This window comes from Pseudophryne corroboree, chromosome 1 (genome assembly GCF_028390025.1).
Source record: "Pseudophryne corroboree isolate aPseCor3 chromosome 1, aPseCor3.hap2, whole genome shotgun sequence".
Lineage (NCBI taxonomy): Eukaryota > Metazoa > Chordata > Amphibia > Anura > Myobatrachidae > Pseudophryne > Pseudophryne corroboree.
Genome location: NC_086444.1, coordinates 581,652,657 through 581,672,826, shown reverse-complemented (window position 1 = coordinate 581,672,826; position 20,170 = coordinate 581,652,657). Strand labels below are relative to the sequence as shown.

The window sequence follows — 20,170 nt, the reverse complement described above, 5'->3', positions numbered from 1 at the left end:
ATTCTTACAGCTTACTTCCACCCCACCATGTGCTATTCCTGTGATGTGTACCTCCACTGATTGCACACCATGCCAGTAGCAGCCTAAGCAGTGCACCCCATATGGGTGCCTTTGATGGTTCCTCCATGGGCAGGATGTTCTTCACATTGATCTTTCCAGACAGGTTATATCATGCTACTACACAAGTGGCAGTTTTCCCATATATGCATTGGGACCTTGTGGATGGGCTGAACAATATATGAACCTGATAATTTCATTGGGACTCTACTCTGAGCATTAGGACAGTTCAATCATCCCCATTAGGTGTCATCTCTTCTAAGGGTAGACTATTCCACACAGGGTAATCCTGTGTTTGGAGCCCAAGATAGCTGCCTCATTTGATACCTTGTGAGGGTGGAATACACAATCCATGGAAGTTATTATCCAATATGCCTACACCAACCTGCATTATGCTTACTGTGAACTCTAGGTTTTCTTTTTATGTCTGTGCGGCTTGTCTGTTGCTGTATTTCTTTAATCTTCTGTATTATGTGCTTTATTTTTGATGTTTGTAAAGTTCCTTGAGTTCCTTGAGTCCTGTTGGAGAAAGAACACTATATAAATAAAATTATTATTATTATTATTATTATTATTATTATTATTATTATATATTTTTTATTATTATTATTATTATTATTATTATTATTATTATTATTATCTACCATCTATGCATTCATATTATATGATCGTTTGGTTCCTTTCCAGTGCCGTGGGTAAATTTTCTTTTTTCTTTTGTTTATATTATAAGTAATCTTATGCAATATCATTATTTATTTGGTTATATAAACATTCTGCGTCTCATCCCAAGTTTCTACATTTAATCCACCATAATAACTGCTTGTATATCTCAACCCCTTCACTGTTAAGGAGGAGTGTGAGTTATCCTAATCACTTTAGGGCTTAACTAAAGGTCCACCTTCATTGTGGCAAAGTTTAATGATTTCATCATGTTAGACCTCTATGATGCCATTAACTACAACTTATTCCATGGTCAATATTGCCATTTTTTTTAAATAGTTGTGTTTACCTCTTTTGATGAGATCACTAGACAAAATCACCATGCAATACAAAAATACTATACAGGTCTCCATTGAGAAAGCCTATGGGTGAAACACATGTCTGACGTGACGGATGCAGTCATTTCCTCAGTCTGAACCCGTAACCATGGTGCTCAGTCACCTCTCCTACTGCAGGTATTTCTTCCTTACTTCACAGACCGCCCAACCTTGACTCTGTGGCTGCCCTGAACTGTGCGCCATTCATCAGGAATCAGGCTGGTCTATGCCTTTTCTCCCTTCTGATAGCCTGGGAATGCTCACTCTCCACTGCCATACCCTCGCCCCTGAGAGCAGCAGCATCCCATCTTTACCTTCTCCCAGGTTCTTGCCTTTTCTTAATCTTTATCTTCCCTCCATTCTCGCTCCAACCAGGTGCCCCCCTCTTCAGTGCAGGACCCAGACCACCTCTTTCTTCTCCCACTCTCCATCCTGCTTCTCAATACCATTGTCTCTCTTCCATCCTCTTCCCACTACCTACCTCTCTCATCCTTCATAACCTCTACCTGTCCTTGTTACTTCCAGTACTTTCATTGGGCCCCCCATGACTGGGACCATCCGTAAACACAGGAGGCCCTCTGTCCCGTGGTTTTCAAAAGCAGATGCTAATTTTTTTCCTTCCTTACACCAGAGCATAAGGGTAACCTGCTCACCTGGCACCCCAGGTTTCTACATGCCAGGCAGCAGCAGCCTACCTCAATTGCACTTCTTAACATTCTCACCTTTTCTTTACTGTTACCCATTGATTATTATTTGTTTGGTATTTACTATTCACTTGGGTTATTTATGTCATGTGTAATAGAGAATCAGCACCTGATGGATTCTTTTCAATTAACATATATAAATATCAAATGCTAACCTCATTTGTCCTCCTATACCAAACAATATATACAGTATGTAATAAATTGTTCTATATACCTGCTGGTTGGGGATTTGCCTGATACATTTATTGATATTGGTTACTAATTGTTGCAAAGTAACCTCTTGGATATCTGACATTTTTATTTTATTTTGAGCGCTGTAACTAATTGGCACACATTTATATAAAAAAGTATTTACCATGTGTTGCTTTGTTACACATTTCATATACCATCACCTTCTATGCTAAATTATTTGTATATTAACATACCTGCAATATTTCTGTGACCATTTTTTCACTGATATTTCCTGACTGGTCATGTTAATCATTTCTATTTATTATGAACACTGAAGTGGTGTCCATAACATGTTTAACAGAGAGTGGTCAATTACTAAAAATGCATGTTGTTCTCACTGTTTTTCTATCTCATGTATTGGGCCTATTATAGATTATTATATAGCAGTGATCTGTGGAAACAGAGAAAGCCCTCAACATATGTCACTGCTCCATTGTACTGTGCAATGAATTTATCATAGAACCCCCTAACGACGAGCAGTGACACTGAGTGGAGTAAATTTATATTTTCATTGAATTGTCTAATTTGAGACACTTGTATATACTCTCATTCCACACCTGGATGACCACACCTCTGGATTACAATTTATGTATGTCATTTGTGTTTGCTCATGACTGTGGCATTATTTTAAATATGATATATGAAAAATGTTATGTTTTAGTAACAATTTTGTTACCATATTGACTTTAGGGTGGCAGTGTGCCCCAAACAAAAGAGTACCTTTCTCTCCTTTTCAAAACAAAGAAATACTATTAAACCTGTCAAATGTGTGAGAGCATTTAATGGGTATGATTTCTCCAATCCTAGTCATGGGCATACTCATTTGAAAGAGGGGAGTATCCTCTACTGCAGGCTTTTTCAACCAGTGTGCCGTGGCACACTAGTGTGCCGCGACCAGTTGCAAGGTATGCCGCGGAGCCAGAGCAGCTCCCTGCACCTTCAGAGTGAACTGTTGGCCCGGCTCTTCTTAGAGGATCAGTCGTGCTCCGGCCGTGACCTATGCCTTGAAAACGATGTGATATCATAGGTACAGCCGCCACGTCTCACCAGTCAGCCAGCCCACCAGCTTGCATACACATCTTCCAGTTCCCACCTGCATACACAGCTTTCCTTCCCACCCACATCCACACCTGCCCGACTGCCCGCTGCTCAGTGTTCGCAGAACTCCACTATGAACCACCCCACTGCCACTGAGGGACAGGGAGGAGGACAGCTGATAATAATATTTGTTATTTTATTTCTCCTGTGGGGAACAATAGTATTTCAATAGGATTTATGTGGGGAGAATAAGAATTTATGGATTTATGGGGGGAACAATGTGAATAATTCATGTGGGGAGCAATAGGATTTATGTGGGGAGAAATGTGATTGATTTTATGTGGGGAGCAGTAGGATTTATGTGGGGAGTAATAGGATTTATGTGGGGAGCAATGTGATTGTTTTTTTATTGTTTTTTTACTGTGAGGGCTAATGTGTGTGTTTTGTTTTTTTCTGTGGGTAACTGATGGTGTGCCTTGGCAATTTTAAAATATTGTTCGGTGTGCCGCGAGAAAAAAAAGGTTGAAAATCACTGCTCTACTGTTTAAATTGGTTACATTTTTAAAATAAAAATATATTTTAACATTCAAATTTTTTTTGTCAATATATGTTTATTGAATTTTAACATACAAAAGTAGATGTAGGCAGTACAACATATTCTGGAGAAAAGACCGTGGTCCATGACTACTGAACAAAGAAATGTATATCAAACAAACTCAATTGGTTCAGAAAATATTTTCTAGTACAATTCCTTCTCTATACATAACCAATTGGGTACATCTGCCTGAACAAAATCACAGAAAACCATTTACATAAGAAGAAACAAACAAAACGGGGAGTGGAGGGAGACATAGGAAGACGGGGGGCATAAGATAATGAGGGAGGTATGTGTGCTGTCCCGGGTTATCAGTACAGGTTACTGCGGAGAGTTGCCACCTATCCTCGAAGGCATCTAGAGGGGTTTAACCTGTGAAGAATATGAGTACAAATCAAGCTTAAACTGTGTTCAGTGAATATGATTGTGAGGACTTAAATTCCAACCAGTGGTGCCTTATTGCTGTAAACTCCAGATACCTTTCCGGTATCACCCTGGGATCTTCCATAGCCATATATATGTCAATTCTGTTGAACCACTCTTTCATGATAGGTGGGATAGTCGACTGACAGTGCACTGGGATTACAGCTTTTGAAGCACTATTGAGAAATTTTAGTAGGGATCTTTTATATGATGCTAGAGAGCGAGAATATAGATTAAGGAGCCAAAAAGAAGGGAGTGGGTGGAATCTCCTTACCTACTATTGACCTGGATATGACCAAAGTGATCGGCATTCCCACAAAATTTGTGTAGCGGGGAGCCAACCTCAGCATTACACCGCCAACACATGTCTGTTACTCCAGAAAACATTTTGACTCAAGTAAGAGGTCATCTATACCAGCATGACAGGACTTTAAATTGTGTCTCAATCACTGAATAACTGACAGAGCTGGCAAATGTAGTCTGGATATTTTTTGTCGAGTCTTTGTCTGCTAAACCAGTCTGAAGATCATGTTTCCAATCTTTTGTATATTTAGGGAGGTTGGCGTATTTGTGTTCAATCAGAAGTCCATAGCCCCTCGATAGAAAAAATGCACTGGATGTAAAGAGTCCCAGCACATGTTCTCAAATGGGGTCAAAGGCCTAGTGGCAGCCAATTACACTTCCCTAGCCAGCACAAAATGCTTTAGTTGTAGGTACTTCCAAATCTCCAATGAAGGAACATTCCATTTATTCTACAGCACAATAAACGAAGACACCCTCTCCCCGTCCACCAGCTGGCCGACTCGTTCTAACACATGTTGCCTCAATATGGCAAATGCAGACCTTGCAAATCCTGGGGGGGAAGTCAGGATTATTGAATAGAGGGGTCTAGGGAGAGAATTTAGAGGATACACATGGGGGGTTCTCTAATCTATTCCAACAGGCCAGAGTGGGGCCTATGGTGGGAGACACAATGGGACCTTGGGTCGCCAAGGGAATTGCGCATTATGTGGTGGTAAGGATTCATTTTCTACCCATTTATAATATCTTTTTATCGAGACCACTCTTTATTCTACTCAGGATGACAGCAGCGTAATATACTGAAAAATGTGGCAGTTGAAGTCCCCCCATATGTATACGCCAAAAAACAATAGCATGTTGAAAGTATGGTCTCTTGTTCCCCTACACAAAATATTTGACTATATTATGCAGGTCTTGAACCAAATTTTGGGTATATGGACCGTCAGGGTCTGAAGAAGTTACAAAACTCTGGGCAGTACGTTCATTTTAATTACACTATGTCTACCACGAAAGCCGTTTATTACCCCAATCTCTGAGATCTGAATGGAGTGTACTAAGTAGTCTTTTGAAATCTTCATCAAAGAGACAGGAGGGGTTGGTATTTAGTGTAACGCCAAGATAATTGAGACTAGTTGGAAGCCAGGTAAAGGGAAAGGACTGTTTGAGCCCTTCCAAGGAGTGGGAGGGAGCTGACACATTCACTGCTATATACATTGAGAAGTTAATTTTGAAGTTAGATAAAAAAACTATTTTTTTAAATTCCAACATCAGGTTGGGGATTGAGACAACCGGGTTTGACAATAAATCTTCCACAAACAAGGCGTTCTTATATTCCATACCACCCACTTTAAGGCTGGTGATGTTTGGGTTAAGTCTTATGGAAATATCCAGGGCCTCCATACATAGTATGAAAATAAGATGAGAGAGAGGAAATCCCTGTCTAGTGCCATTTTTGATCAGATACGGATTTGAAAGAGCTCCGTATATTTTTATCCGGTCCATTGGAGAGCTGTAAAGTGCTAGGATGCGGTGAAGGCTGATGGGGCCAAGCCCCAGATGTCTCAGAAAACCTTCCATAAAAATCCAACTAATCCTATCAAACGCCTTCTCTGCGTCGGTGGACAGTAACACCACTGGAGCAGAACACACCAAAGCCAAGTGTATCAGATCAATTGTTTTGGTGGTATTATCTAGTGCCTCCCTGTATCACATTGGGGAGTAGAATCCTAAGCCTATTATTGATCAGTTTTGCGAACAGCTTTACATCTTAATTGAGAAGTGATATAGGGCAGTAACTAGAACATTGGGCCAGATCTTTTACAGTTTTAGGGATAACCATGATAAAAGCTTCCAAGGATTGGGGAGAGAACCCATGCTCATTGCAAACATCATTAAAGAACGCTATCATTTTTAGGTATTAGGAAGTCCATGACTCTAGAAACATCAGATGTCTAATTCATTGAGAAATAATCATCTATTTTCTCAGCCAGTTGAGACTTGCAACGTGGGTCAGCAAGAATTTGCCAAATGCACTGCTTAAGATGGGGACAAGAGGTCTCTAGAGTCAAGGAAATAGGAGCGTGATCTGACCCTGTGATCAAACCTATATCCGTGTTCTGAATTAAGTTTAGGAATCTATGGGGGAGTAAAAAGTAATCCAATCTGAAATACAGTATGTGTCATGAGGGTGAAAGTAGTTCCCATCTTCTGGGTGTTGGAGCCTCCATGCGCTGACCAGCTGGTGCGCGTGGAAAGCACATCCTATGGTGCGAAGCAAGTGAAGATCTGGCTAGTGACGCAGCCATATCAACCTCCAGCTGAAGAGGCTAATTCAGGTCACCCCCTATTACTGGAATGCCATTGAACAGCGGGGCAATCTGATTTAGAGTCATGACAAGAAAAGTAGGTTGGGTCTGATTAGGAACATACAGGTTAACAATTGTATAGGACTGTCCAAACAACTTGCATTAAACCAGGAGTGTTCTAGCCTACTCCAAAGCCACTTAGGTCACGTCTTGGAATGGTAGACATTTAGATAGCAGGATAGCAACCGCCAAGGACTTACTCTTGTTATTATTTTTGTAAAATGAAGTCGGGTAGATACGGTCCCTAAGGCCAGGGGCTGCATCAGATCTAAAATGTGTTTCTTGCAGAAATTCTACGTCTGCCTTGGTTGTAACCTGCGTATCAGACCCCATCATCGGCTGTAGTGAGTGCATAGCTGGAGCTAATGAGGAGGACTGTGACTTCCTGAACTAAGGACCACACAAGGAAAGAGGTGGAAAGGGAAGAATAGGGTCATAGACATACAATACGTAATGGGGTACATACTCAGAGAAAATAACAAACTAAGAGATGTAGTTGTGAAACTGAAAAGGAACAAATAAGCAACACACAACTGCCACTTTGGAGTTAAGATGTGTGGAGCACTCTGGAGAACAAGGAAGACAGGGTGGCAAGGGGGTCACTGCGGGTCAGTGACAATATCAGTCCTAATAACTAATCTGGAATGGAAAACACTAACTGAAATACTCTTTCTAAACACATAACATTAGAGAAAGTTAAAACATACAGTCTGTGATATAATACTCTTTCTTTGGTACTGTAAGTAACTAGGCACCTCATTCTATACTAGACATTTATTGTAAGATGGCCTTCAAATTAAGATGTAGCATGTTTTAGAAAAACATCTGATGGTACCTTTATGTCAGTGCAGATTACCATCTAGGATTCTGGTAACAGGAAAGGGAGGTACCAAGAAAAAATAAAGCTACCACATCTAGGATGTCTATATATTGCTAAGGTACATTTATGGGAAAAGGGGCGAACATCTTAGGAGATACAAAGTCTGTCATGTTCGGGTCATGGTTCCAGATGTCCGCTGTTCCAGTGGCGGTTTTGGGTTGCGTTGTACAAGTTGCCAGTCATTGTTAGGAATCCATTCACTGTTTTATTCTAAAGATGCTGTTGTCTTTTTTTTAATCCTTTTATTTATTTATTTTTAGCAATCATTCTTTCTATTAAATTCTTCATTGTTGTTTCTTTTCATGTACGAAAAATCTAAAAGTGACTGTTTTAGAAACATGTGTTGAAGTGTTGATTTTTGGCATAAACTTAATGATAGTTTCAAATACACAAATGAAAATGAAACAGATGTATTAAATAATAATCATGGTGAATTAAGTGTTGTTATTGGTTGGATTACATTACTTTATTTAGATGTACCAGTCCAATGTTATACAAAATATGTATAATGGAGAATAGGATGACAAGAAGATTCAATCAAGTTTCTTGTTTGAATAACTTGGATCAACATTGAAAAGCAGGAGCTTCAATTAACATTTTTCTTATACACAGTTTCTTACTTCAGATATAAGTGAATATTTCAGTTATGGACAGGAATACCATCAGTTTATCATAATAGAAATGTTAAGGATTGGAGTCTTCTGTCAGGAATAGGATTACTTGTGGTGTAGATATGGAATTGGAGTCTTAAATCATGACTATTGCTAATGAAAATATTTATGCATGCATATGTATTAGGAATCATGTGTCCCCTAGACTTAAAAAAATACCATAGTAACCGTAAGCATATAAAAGTTTACTCTAAAAGTTCCATTTAATTAAATTGTCATGCACAGAGGGTAAGTTGCTTATAATACCCAACTGAAGGATGAAGTCTAAAAATTGGTATGCCAACCTCAGTCATACAAAGGAAAGTCACCATGCACAATCCCTGGCTCTCCATCACATCAGGATAACCCAGTTTGAGCTTGCTACAGTAGTGTGTGGGCTTTTTAGTGTAATATAATGTAATATAAGTATAGTACGAAAGCATTTTTTTGTGGTCTGGATATTGTTGGACACATATGGATTAAAGTCAGATGATTTAACATGGATTAAACTCATTTGGTAGCTGCTATGTGGAATAATGTTTGTCAATAACTTCAATGAATATAAAAAAGTCCATATTTTGAATGAATATTGTTTTATGTTTCTTTTTAAACTTAGTGTATTTACATTTTTCAGGAGAATGACCACAAAGATCAGTGCCATCTTTGCATACTTGTATGTAATATACAGTAATATACAGTATGGCACTGATATTTTTGGTAAAAACACAAAAAACACAGTTCTGTGAAAGGTTACTATTGTCACATTATTTCTTCTACTCTGTGTACTTCCAGTAATGTACTTTATCTCTTCCTTCCTTCTACGGTACAACACATGTACATTACAGTTTCAGTACGGTGACAGTTGGTGTTGCTAATTAGCATATGAGTCAAGCAGAGGAATTAATTAATACTTTCAAGATTCCCACTGTAACATATAAAATCTTGCTGCGGCATGACATAATAATCATTGTGTGAGTTTGTGCAATAACAATTACTTCAACTGTATATGTGCTATACTGCTGCACAACTGTTTAATTACTTAATGATCCAACATTTCAGCATTATTATATATACAATAGAATTATTTGTGTTGCCTTTAAAATATATATTTTTTTCTGATGAATTATAAGTAAAGTACATTTATGTTTTCTTTCATAAAGAATGCTTCAAATTAACAATATTTAAACATAAAATGTGTTTAAGGTCCTGTAATTCCCTTTTGAGATTAAGCATAGTAAATACTGTACATAGAAATATTTTTTTTATTGCTTTGTATACCTATTTAAAATGTGAACACAAATTTGCAATCGCATATTTAAATTAGTAAGCTTAAGTGTGTGAATAGTATATATTTTTTATTTTTTATTATTTTTCTCCCCTATTCAGTAGTGAAAAGACAAGTGACAACTGGAGATCATTGGGGTCTCTTTATTTTCTTTTATTATTGTTTGTCTGTTGTTTATTGTTGCTGGACCCCAACACAAAAAGGTATAGTATTTGTAGTGTTGGACTTTTAGACGACAGCATTTATGTCAAGGAAGGACTGCTTCTGTATCATCACACCCCATGATGATATCTTTATGGTGACTGTAGAGTGTACGAGGTTCCTTCAAGTATGTATTCACAGTATTTTTTACCTGTTTCAGGCACAACTAAAACACTTGGGCCTGATTTAAAGGGGGATGAAGTTTCAATATTTTTGCAAGTAAATTATATTTTTTCTACTGTGTATGCGTCAACTGCGCATGTGCGGTTTGAGAGTAGATTAGGGCACAGAGTGATTAACAGACAGTTGCCATTTGTCAAAGAAACCAAAATGCAGGCATGTCATAGATATTTTCTGGATGCAGTATCACAGGCCCTGGTGGCTAATTGCAATGGATATTTTGATCAACAATAAGGTTGCTCTGATATCTGATGGTGTGACTGATGTTTATCCAATCGGGGCTGGCTGAAAATTTTTGAAGGGCCCCCCACCCACCCAATGCACTCTCTTGGGAAAGTGGGCGTGGTCTCACAACTATATTATATGTTAAATATATAAATATATTAGCTGAATACCCGTGCTTCACTACAGAATTTAAAGAATAATGCCAATCTTTGTCAGGCCGCACCTCTGGGCTTCCCCAGATTGATGCTGTCAAAATGCTGGTGCTGAGGAGAATAATTCCTCTCCTTCTCTGCCCCATCTCACCTCCGATGCTGCCCTGCTCAATGCTGTAAATGCTAGGATGACAGGCCAACATCCATCTGCTGTATGTTAAATATGCTAGGTTTGCAGGCTGACTCTATGTCAAATTGCCCTAGGTTTCCTTGCTTAGCTTTGAAACTAAAATATGCCTTTGCCCTCACCCATGTTTGCCTCTGACCCTACTGGTGTGTACCTCTGCCCTTAGCCGTAGGTGCCTCTGCTCCTACCAATATGCCTATGCCCCTAACTGTGTGTGCCTCTGCCCCTACCCATGGATGCCTTGGCCCCTACCCATGTGTGCCTCTATCCTCACCTGTGGATGCCTCTGCCCCTACCCATGAGTTTCTCTGCCCATAGCCGTGTGTGCCTCTATCCTTACCTGTGGGTGGCTCTGCCCATACCTGTGGTTGCCTCTGCCCTTACACATGGGTGCCTCTGCCCCTATCCATGTGTGCCTCTGCCCCTACCCGTGTGAGCCTCTATCCTTACCTGTGGATGCCTCTGCCTCTACACATGTGTGCCTCTGCCCTTACATGTGGGTGTCTTTGCCCTTACACATGGGTGCCTCTGCCCCTTCCTGTGTGTACCTCTGCCCCTAGCTGTGGGTGCCTCTGCCCCTACCCATGTGTGCCTCTGTGTAAATTGCTCCAGGCATTCCAGAGTTATAGTGAAAACTATTGATTTTTACATGTCACCCCTTTCCCACTCCCACCCATAGGGGTGTCTTACCTCCACAATATTTTTGTACAGATTGTAAATCACATGTGTACCAAGTTTGGTGTAAATTGCTCCAGGAATTCCAGAGTTATGCCCAAAAACTATGGATTTTTACATGTCAACCCCTTTACACCCCCACCTCTAGGGCTTCTGGGGGTGTATTACCCCCACAGTTTTTTTCCAGTTTGTAAATATGTGTTCCAAGTTTGCTGTAAATTACTCCAGGCATTACAGAGCTATGCTGAAAATTATGGATTTTTACATGTCACCCCCTTACCACCCCCACCTCTAGGGGTGCTAGGGATGTCTTACCCCCACAGTATTTTTTTCAGATTGTAAGACATAGGTGTACCAAGTTTGGTGTAAATTGCTCCAGGCATTCCAGAGCTATGGCCAAAAACTATGCATTTTTAAATGTCACCCGTTTACCATCCCCACCCCTAGGGCTTCTAGGAGTGTCTTACCCCCACAGCATTTCTTTTCAGATTGTAATGCATATGTGTAACAAGTTTGGTGAAAATTGATCAAGGCATTCCAGAGATACATACATCCAATTTTAGTAGATAGAGAGCACCTTTCTATCAAACTTAATTGATTTTGACAGGTTGACACCCACTGCCACACCCCTTTGATATCAAATTATAGTGCTTGATATCAATTTTATATAAAATCGATATAAAATTTATAGAGCTCTATATCAAACTGTATTAAAAGACAATTGATTTGAAGTTGTAGCGCATCATAGAAATTCTGCCAGATAACCAGCGAGTTATTATGTTGAATACATAGCTGTTAATTTTAACATCAGCACATTATGACATAACAAAAGCATCTGGTTATCATTAATGTACTTAGAGTTTGATATCGATTTTATATGAACTTGATATAACATTTATAGAGCTCGATATCAAACTGTATTAAAAGATAATTGCTTTGAAAAGAATGTTACGCAACACCAGTCGCAGAATGTCACGCAATGCCACGCGTCAAATCAAGCGGATGAAAGAAGCATATTACACAGTATTAAAACCAGGTAGTTTTAGCGGTATTGATAAATATTATGGTTCAGTTAAAAATACATTTAAAATATCCGACATAAGAAAGTGGTTACAAGAACAAGACGCATACACGTTGCACAAACCGGCAAGAAAAAACTATAAAAGGAACATGATTTGTGTATCGGGTATAAAAAAAATCAACAGTGGCAATGCAATTTGGTTTCGCTCATAGATCTGTCAAAATACAATGATGGTATTAAATACATATTAACTATCATCGATATATTCAGTAAGAGGGCCTGGGCAGAAAGTCTGACCGCTAAGAACGCTGCAACAGTTGCTAAGGCTTTTGAAAAAATATTCCAGCAGGGGGAGGTGCCGATGGAGCTACAAACCGATAATGGTAAAGAGTTTCTAAACATAATCCTAAAAAGGTATTAGAAAAATATGGTATAAATCATTTCACAACCAATAACGATGTGAAAGCAGCGGTTATAGAGCGTTTCAATAGGACTTTAAAAACATGAATGTGGCACAATTTCACTGCAAAGAATACCTTCAGATATATAGACGTTTTACAAGACTTTATACACAATTATAATAACACTTACCAAGGAATGATTAAGCGCACTACAAACTATGTGAATTACTCTAACGCTTTGAGTGTCTTCAAAGCGACCTACGGTGATTACTTTAGAAGTAAGAAAACACCCATTTGTTTAGGAGTTGGTGACCACGTCCGTATTTCTAAATATAAGGACATAATTCAGAAAGGCTACGAAGAGTTTTTCTGAGGAGATATTTGTAATACGAGGCGTGAACACGAAAGGTCTTAAGCCGCTTTACATGTTGGAGGATCTCTACGGTGAGACTATTACAGGCAGTTTTATCCTGAAGAGCTTAAAAGCATACCAAAAAACTATAACAGGGTTTACAAAGTGGAAAATATTTTAAAAAATAAGACGGTCAGAGGGCGGAAATACACGTTAGTCAAGTGGCGGGGATACCCCGCAAAATGTAACAGTTGGGTCGCGGCATCGGAGATAAAAGATATATAAACAAAGAGGACGATGGATGATAAATCGTTCTACATAACACTGCTGAGAAACGCTTCAGCAGCCACATTTCCGCAAAATAAGATTTCTAACTATATGACAAAGTTGGCTAAACTGATAGACTTAAATGGCGAATGGGAAGTGGCTCTTACAGAGATACAATACCCGCACACGTGGAATACTTTGGATATACAAGACTGTAGGCTACAACTAACACAGGATGGCATGCTTTCCAAGTCAGTTGTGGATTTCACAACCGTGTGCGTTTAACCCGGTTTTTATAAAACAATCGACGCGCTACAGGATTTAATCAACGTGGAAATTAAGTGGCATAAACTGGAGGGTGGATTAAGACTAACGTACGATCCTCTTGAGCGCATTGTAACATGCGACAGTAAGCAGCTGTATCAACTTACAGCCGGGGATAAACTGACAAAGATCCTTGGTTTACAACCTAAAACAGATTTCTAAACCATGCGCCGACATCAAATGCGGCCAATGTACGCTGTATGTGTACACAGACATTTATCGAACACCAGAGGGTCGGGGATAGTTATGTACCACTACTTCGCACTGTTGAAATTAAGGGTTATAACAATGAGGTGATCACAATAAGAAGCCCGATTACGTACCATTGTGCAAAGCACATTTTGACACGATAGCCATAGAGATAAAGAACGACCAGAACGAGAACATGGCATTTAAGTTTGGGAAAGCAATCATGAAACTACACTTCAGACGCCGCAAAACTGAATTTTATTAACTAAACAGAATGGTCGCTGTTAAAAATTATGGCAATCCTGCTCTCTATGCGCAATATTATAAATCTCAAGCCGGTAATGGATTACCCGGTTTTCACGGCAGTGCATACAAGTACGGTTGCGGATTAGTCGGTAATGGCAATGCAAAATACACGATTGATCGTGTTAGTATGAAAATATACAGCGTACCAACGGGTAGTAGAGTATTTAATTTAGAAAATCTCTTTTTAGGCCAAGTACCAAAAACAGTTATATCTGCGTTTGTAGACAACGAAGCGTTTTCAGGAGCCTATGACAGGAACCCACTATGTTTTGAACATAAAAACGTAAACTTTGCGTCCCTTTACCTGGATGGAACCCCGCATCCAGCCAAGCCATTTCAACCCGACTTTGAACACGATAATGCTGTTCGCGAGTACATGTCACTTATACTAATCACAAATAAACAGAAATCAGATTCAGGTATACTAATTGACTGTGAAGAGTACCTCAACGTTTACTCGCTATTTGCTTTTAATCTTTCACCTGAACAGGAATGCGCTGAGCACCTCTCGCTAATCAGAACGGGGAATCTACGTGCCAAATTTCGTTTTGCTGAAACGTTAGACCGGACAGTCAATGTGATAATATATGCAATATTTGATAATATCATCGAAATGAATCAAAGGCGTGATGTGCTGTATGATTATCTTTAAATTAAATAAATAATTTTAATATTTATCGCATATTTTAACATATTTATCGCATATTTTAACAATCAGCATTACACGAAAGCAAGATTAACACATTACAGATAAACTGCATACTGTACGCAAACCCAATGACGCAACTAATTTTTAAAGGTACCTTTCCGTGCGATATGTTACTGACCAGTAAACTGTCACAATACCCCTGCGCATTTGTTATCAATACGCATAGCAGCGGGCAGCCGGGTGAGCACTGGTTGGCTGTTTATTTTACCGAACAGCGTGAATGTTACTTTTTTTATTCCCCTGACAGCACCCTATTCCCAAGGCTATAATGCAATTTTTAAACTTGAATTCAAAAAGTATTTATCACCAAAATAAACAGTTGCAAAATTTTAACAGCACCGTTTACGGTCAATATTGCGTATACTTTATATTTTTCATGTGTAAAAATTACAAATATGCAGATGTACTGGCCAGTTTTAGTGTTTTAGTGTTGACACAAAACGTAATGATCGTTTTGTTTCAAATTTTGTAAGACGTCTCCCAAATAGTCATTGTCTGAGTCATTATACGGTTAGATATATACAGACTTGGGTATCTTGTAACCAATGTTGTGTGTGAAGCGTTTTATGTACAATGGGTCATAACTATGATGCGTTGTACATAAAACGTTTCACACACAACATTGTGTGTGATGCATTTTATGTACAATGCTGCATTGTTTGTGTAACTTGTAATCAACGTTGTGTTTGAAGCGTTTTATGTACAACGCGCCATATCTTTGATGCTTTTCTAATAAACAACGTTGTTTATTAAACTTTATATCGGGTGATTGTGGGTTTCTTCCGTGTATATCAATTAGAAACAAAGAACAAAGCACTGTTTTATAAATTATAAGTATATTTTATTGGTATATGCAAATTATAGTTACAGAAATATAGGCGTTGAATAACACGGTAAAACTTCACATTTAAAACATGACATCAAATATTATTGACACAATACATTTTTCAACATTGTGGTGCAAAATACTTACACAAAATACAGTGTATAAAAATAGTATAAATTAGTTATTTGTTATAGTTTCAGCCACTGTGGTTCCTGAAATAGGTTTACGGATCTTTTCCTAGGAAGTAAGTAGCCGTGCGGCGTTGTTAATCCCGGGGAGTTTAAAACATTTATTCGACTTTTGTTAAGGGTTTGTAGCGACATGGGCTACATTACACTACCATCAGAGTCATCCTCAATAGTATTTCACAGTTTTTTTATACCTAGCATTAATACCGCTCAAAATCTCATGATAAACTGCATCGGTAGTAACCGGCTGTGCCGTGTTTTTGATTCATCAACAGGTTTTGCAACAGGGGATATACATATATATACATACAGTATATACATACGAACTATACAGCAATATAAGACACATAACGGGGTAGCTATATACATATGCAAATAATTTGTGGGCTATAATTGTTTATTTATAAATTATGCACCAAATGCAGTGCAATGTTAACCATTTCTATCCGGGATAAACTTCTAGTCCCTGCAAAAAAAATTACAAAACCTTTATTAAACAGCAATGTGTTTTATCAACCTACTTAAATTGAAATTTACTTAAATTTATGTTAGTTTATAAAATACAATAAAAAAGACAATAATACTATTAAGACTGATCAAAATGATAAGAATACTTTGCTACAAAAAACTGCTTAACCCCATATGTTTATTTAAACCTTTAGGTGTAAGGGTGTCTAGTTTGAATATCCAGCGGGCCTCTAATTAGCAGTCTTTTGTGCCTGTTACAATGCCTAGGGGAAAATGATCAATAATCTTATACCGGATTGTGGCAAAATGTCGGGCCACAGGTTGTTCATTGTAACCTGTGGAAATGGCTGATCTAATAGCAGTTCTATGTTGCACCATCCTCTCCTTGAATTGACAAGTGGTTTTGCCGACATGGTGCATCCCACAGGGAAAGAACAATGCATACACTACAAACCTCGAGGTGCAAGTCAGGGGCCAATTGATTTTAAATATTTTCCCTGATTGGGTATGCACCACTGTGTCCCCTGTTTGGAGATATCCACATGTGGTACACCCCAAACAGCTAAAGAAACCATTCTTATGGCTTAAGAAATGATGTTTATTTGGTTTTCCAAAGCCAGAGATGTCCGTTTTCACAACGACATCCCTGATATCCCTGATATTACGACTTCTGGTATGCCCTTATAATAATTGTGTCCCATGTAGTGCAGTTAGGTCAGGGTCAGTCACAACAACTGGCGAAAAAGCTCTAACCTTTTTTATGGTGTATTTAGTTTGCATATTATATTCACTGATCCATGGTATAAGATTGGCCTGCTGTTTTTTCTTTTTATCTGAAAGAAGATCCTCTCATTTTTGATTGAGCACATTTTGCCTAGCTGTCTCTAATTCATCTACTGGATACCCTCTATCAACAAATATTTTCAACATAATCTCCAATTGTTTATCAGTTTCCACTCGAAATCCGACACACCGGGAGGAACTGTGAATAATACCCCTTTTCCATCTGTAGCACGGGTCACAGCCATGTAGCCTGACATGGCTGCGACCAATGCTACAGCCCCCTTTCCCACAGCGCTTACCAACCTGGCATATTGCTGGGTTGGTGACGCTGCTAGTGACGTGGCAGGGGCGGCGCTGGGAGATCACATGATCTCCCAGCACCGCCCTCCCATACACTGTGAATGGGAGCCGTGTCGACACAGCTCCCGTGTCGACACAGCTCCCGTGTTCAACCCGGCAAGCTACCCGGGTAGGATTCCCGGATCACTTGATCCGGGAATTTGCAGGGGGATCCTTTTCCACTAGGAAAAACACGGGTAAATGCGCGCCCCTGCGCATTTACCCATGTTTTAAAAGCTACTGGAAAAGAGGTATAAGGTAGGCCTGTACCAGTTGGACATGGATGGAAACTGTTATCTCTCAACAGATTATTCCTGTCCGTCAGTTTGGTGTAAAGTGTAGTCTGAATTTTATTATCCTGAATCTGGATATTCACATCCAAATAGTTTACACTGCTGGTACTGGTATTATATGTTAATTTGATGGGACTAGAAGTAAGATTATGCTTGTCAACAAGTGCTATCAGCACTGTGATGTCACCTTTCCAGAAGATGAGAAAGTCATCTATATAGCAATATTATAAGTATATATTGTCAGATATACTGGTATTCTCAAAGAATATGTCTTGCTCTATCTCCCACATGTAACTATTTGCAAATAATGGTGTGACCACCGACCCCATGGCACACCCCGTGTTTTGACAGTAAATTCTCAGATCAAATAAAAAATAATTATGCTTTAAAGTAAATATCAGCAGTGTCAAAAAAAATCAATTGCCGGGCCTTTTTATAAGGGATTATTAACTACCAGGTGTCTAACTGCCTCCACACCTGCCTGATGGGGTATGCTAGTTTATAAGCTGGCCACCTCCAAAGTGGCCATTGTGATGTCATCTGGTACCATTTGTAGATCGTTAAAATGCCTCAGTAACATGAAGGTATCCTTCAAGTGAGTGAATGTATTTTGTATACACAGCTGAAAAAACATATCTAAATAGATGGAAATAGGTTCACACAGGGACTCCCTTGTAGACACAGTGGGTCTGCAGGGAGGACACTGAGGATCCTTGTGAATTTTAGGTATAGTATAAAATATAGGGATCTTAGGAAATTCTGTCTTCAATTTAATGCAGACAAATTGATAAATAACATCATCACAAACAGCTTGATCAAGAATCTTATCCAATTCACATTTATACTGGTCTGTGGAATCAGACTCTAAACAACAGTACGTATCACCATCATTAAGAAGGCGCACACATTCACTACGATAATCATCAATGTCCATAACCACAACAGATCCCCCTTGTCAGTATTGTGGACAATACTGTCCTGCCTAGTTCCCAATGCCGTAATGGGTGGGGGGTTTTGGGATCTGCACTGGACCAGATTGTATAAAAATTTGACAAATGTCATACAATTTGTATATCAAATGAGGCAAAAATGACAAGAATGGTGACCAACATAAAGCTACCGACTTTGCCTTTAGGGCTTTTAGGGTAGAACTGGGTTGGCGGTGCTCCCAGACATTAGTTCAGATCAAACTATGAAAGGGTTGTTTTGCAGTGAAGCAAAAGAGGGACTGTTTTTGTGTCTCACTGGGGCACACTTAGTTTAAATAGACTGATAGATAAGTTTGTGAAAGTATAAACAATGTATATGCAAAGATAAAACTTAACGTTTAATTTTTTAAACAGACAAAAACAATGATAAAAATGTTGCTGTGTATGTCAGCAAAATTGATTAAGACAAGTATTAAATACAAATACAAATAAGAAGATATGTTACTCACTGGGTGTACTGTAGGTGGCAGAAGATTTGTCTGCACACCCACTGGATATTAAGCGAGTGTTAATGTTCGACGTTTGTCAAAAGCGAAAATATAGAAATTCTTGTTATCTCCATCCACTTATGAATAGATATACACCTGTATATTCATAAGAGAGATTCAAGATGAACTGGCTTTTGTGAATCCGGACTCCTGGTGGACTAGTCAGCTTAGGTAAGTATGCTGCAAAAATCGCTGGTGGTGGATTTTACTGATCGGCAGAAGGTAAGTTCCTTAATACTACAGTACCCAGTATTCCCAGAGGGTCACCCTTTCTGGTACTAACCAGGCCCAATGCTGCTTGGCTTCCAAGATCAGACGAGATCGGGCATGTCCAGCATGGTATGACTGTAGAAAGTCAGGTAAGTGCCTATCTGCTGTGGGGAGGGATGCTGCTGCTTGAGCTGATTAGGACAAATTAATCTGATAGATAACGCCAAATATTGCCCAATAGGCAGCTTGAAAGAGAGACACCACAATATATATGAGTGAAATGGGTGCAAAATGATTTGTTTCTCTCGTGGGAAATCGCCCATAAGTGAATTCAGATAAGAACAAATACCAAATTTCCCACAAGGAAATTGTGGTATGGCATTAAACAGAATGGTATGTCCTCATAGCTGAATTATATCTTGTGATTGAAGGTGCTGTAAGGATTCACCCTTATGTCAATTTCCAAAAGATATCAACGCAGTAATATAACCTGAGTAAATGATCAGGAAATGTCAAAGTTGTAAATGTGTTCTCAAAATAATACAGAAATAATATATGCTGAAACATGCAATTTCACAAAGAATGCAGCACAAAAAGCTGCCTAAACTACTATCTGTCTGCTGCAAAAAAAACAAATGTATAGCAGTGATCACAGAAATAGATTGCTGAATGAATTGTGAAAATAATGGCTCATATAGTAACATGAAAATTCACATAGAATCCAGCACATGAGCTGCCTTGGCAGCTGTTTGTCTGTTATAGAAAAATACAATTGTATTTAAATAATCATCACAATGATGAATTACTAAATAAGTTGCAGAGATACCATAC

At 38.8% G+C, this 20,170-nt stretch overlaps 1 pseudogene; it reads right to left on the bottom strand.

Annotated features, from left to right (window-relative positions):
- Positions 1 to 19,363: 19,363 nt before the first annotated feature.
- LOC134947740 (5S ribosomal RNA) lies at positions 19,364 to 19,482 on the bottom strand (annotated as a pseudogene).
- Positions 19,483 to 20,170: the final 688 nt, after the last annotated feature.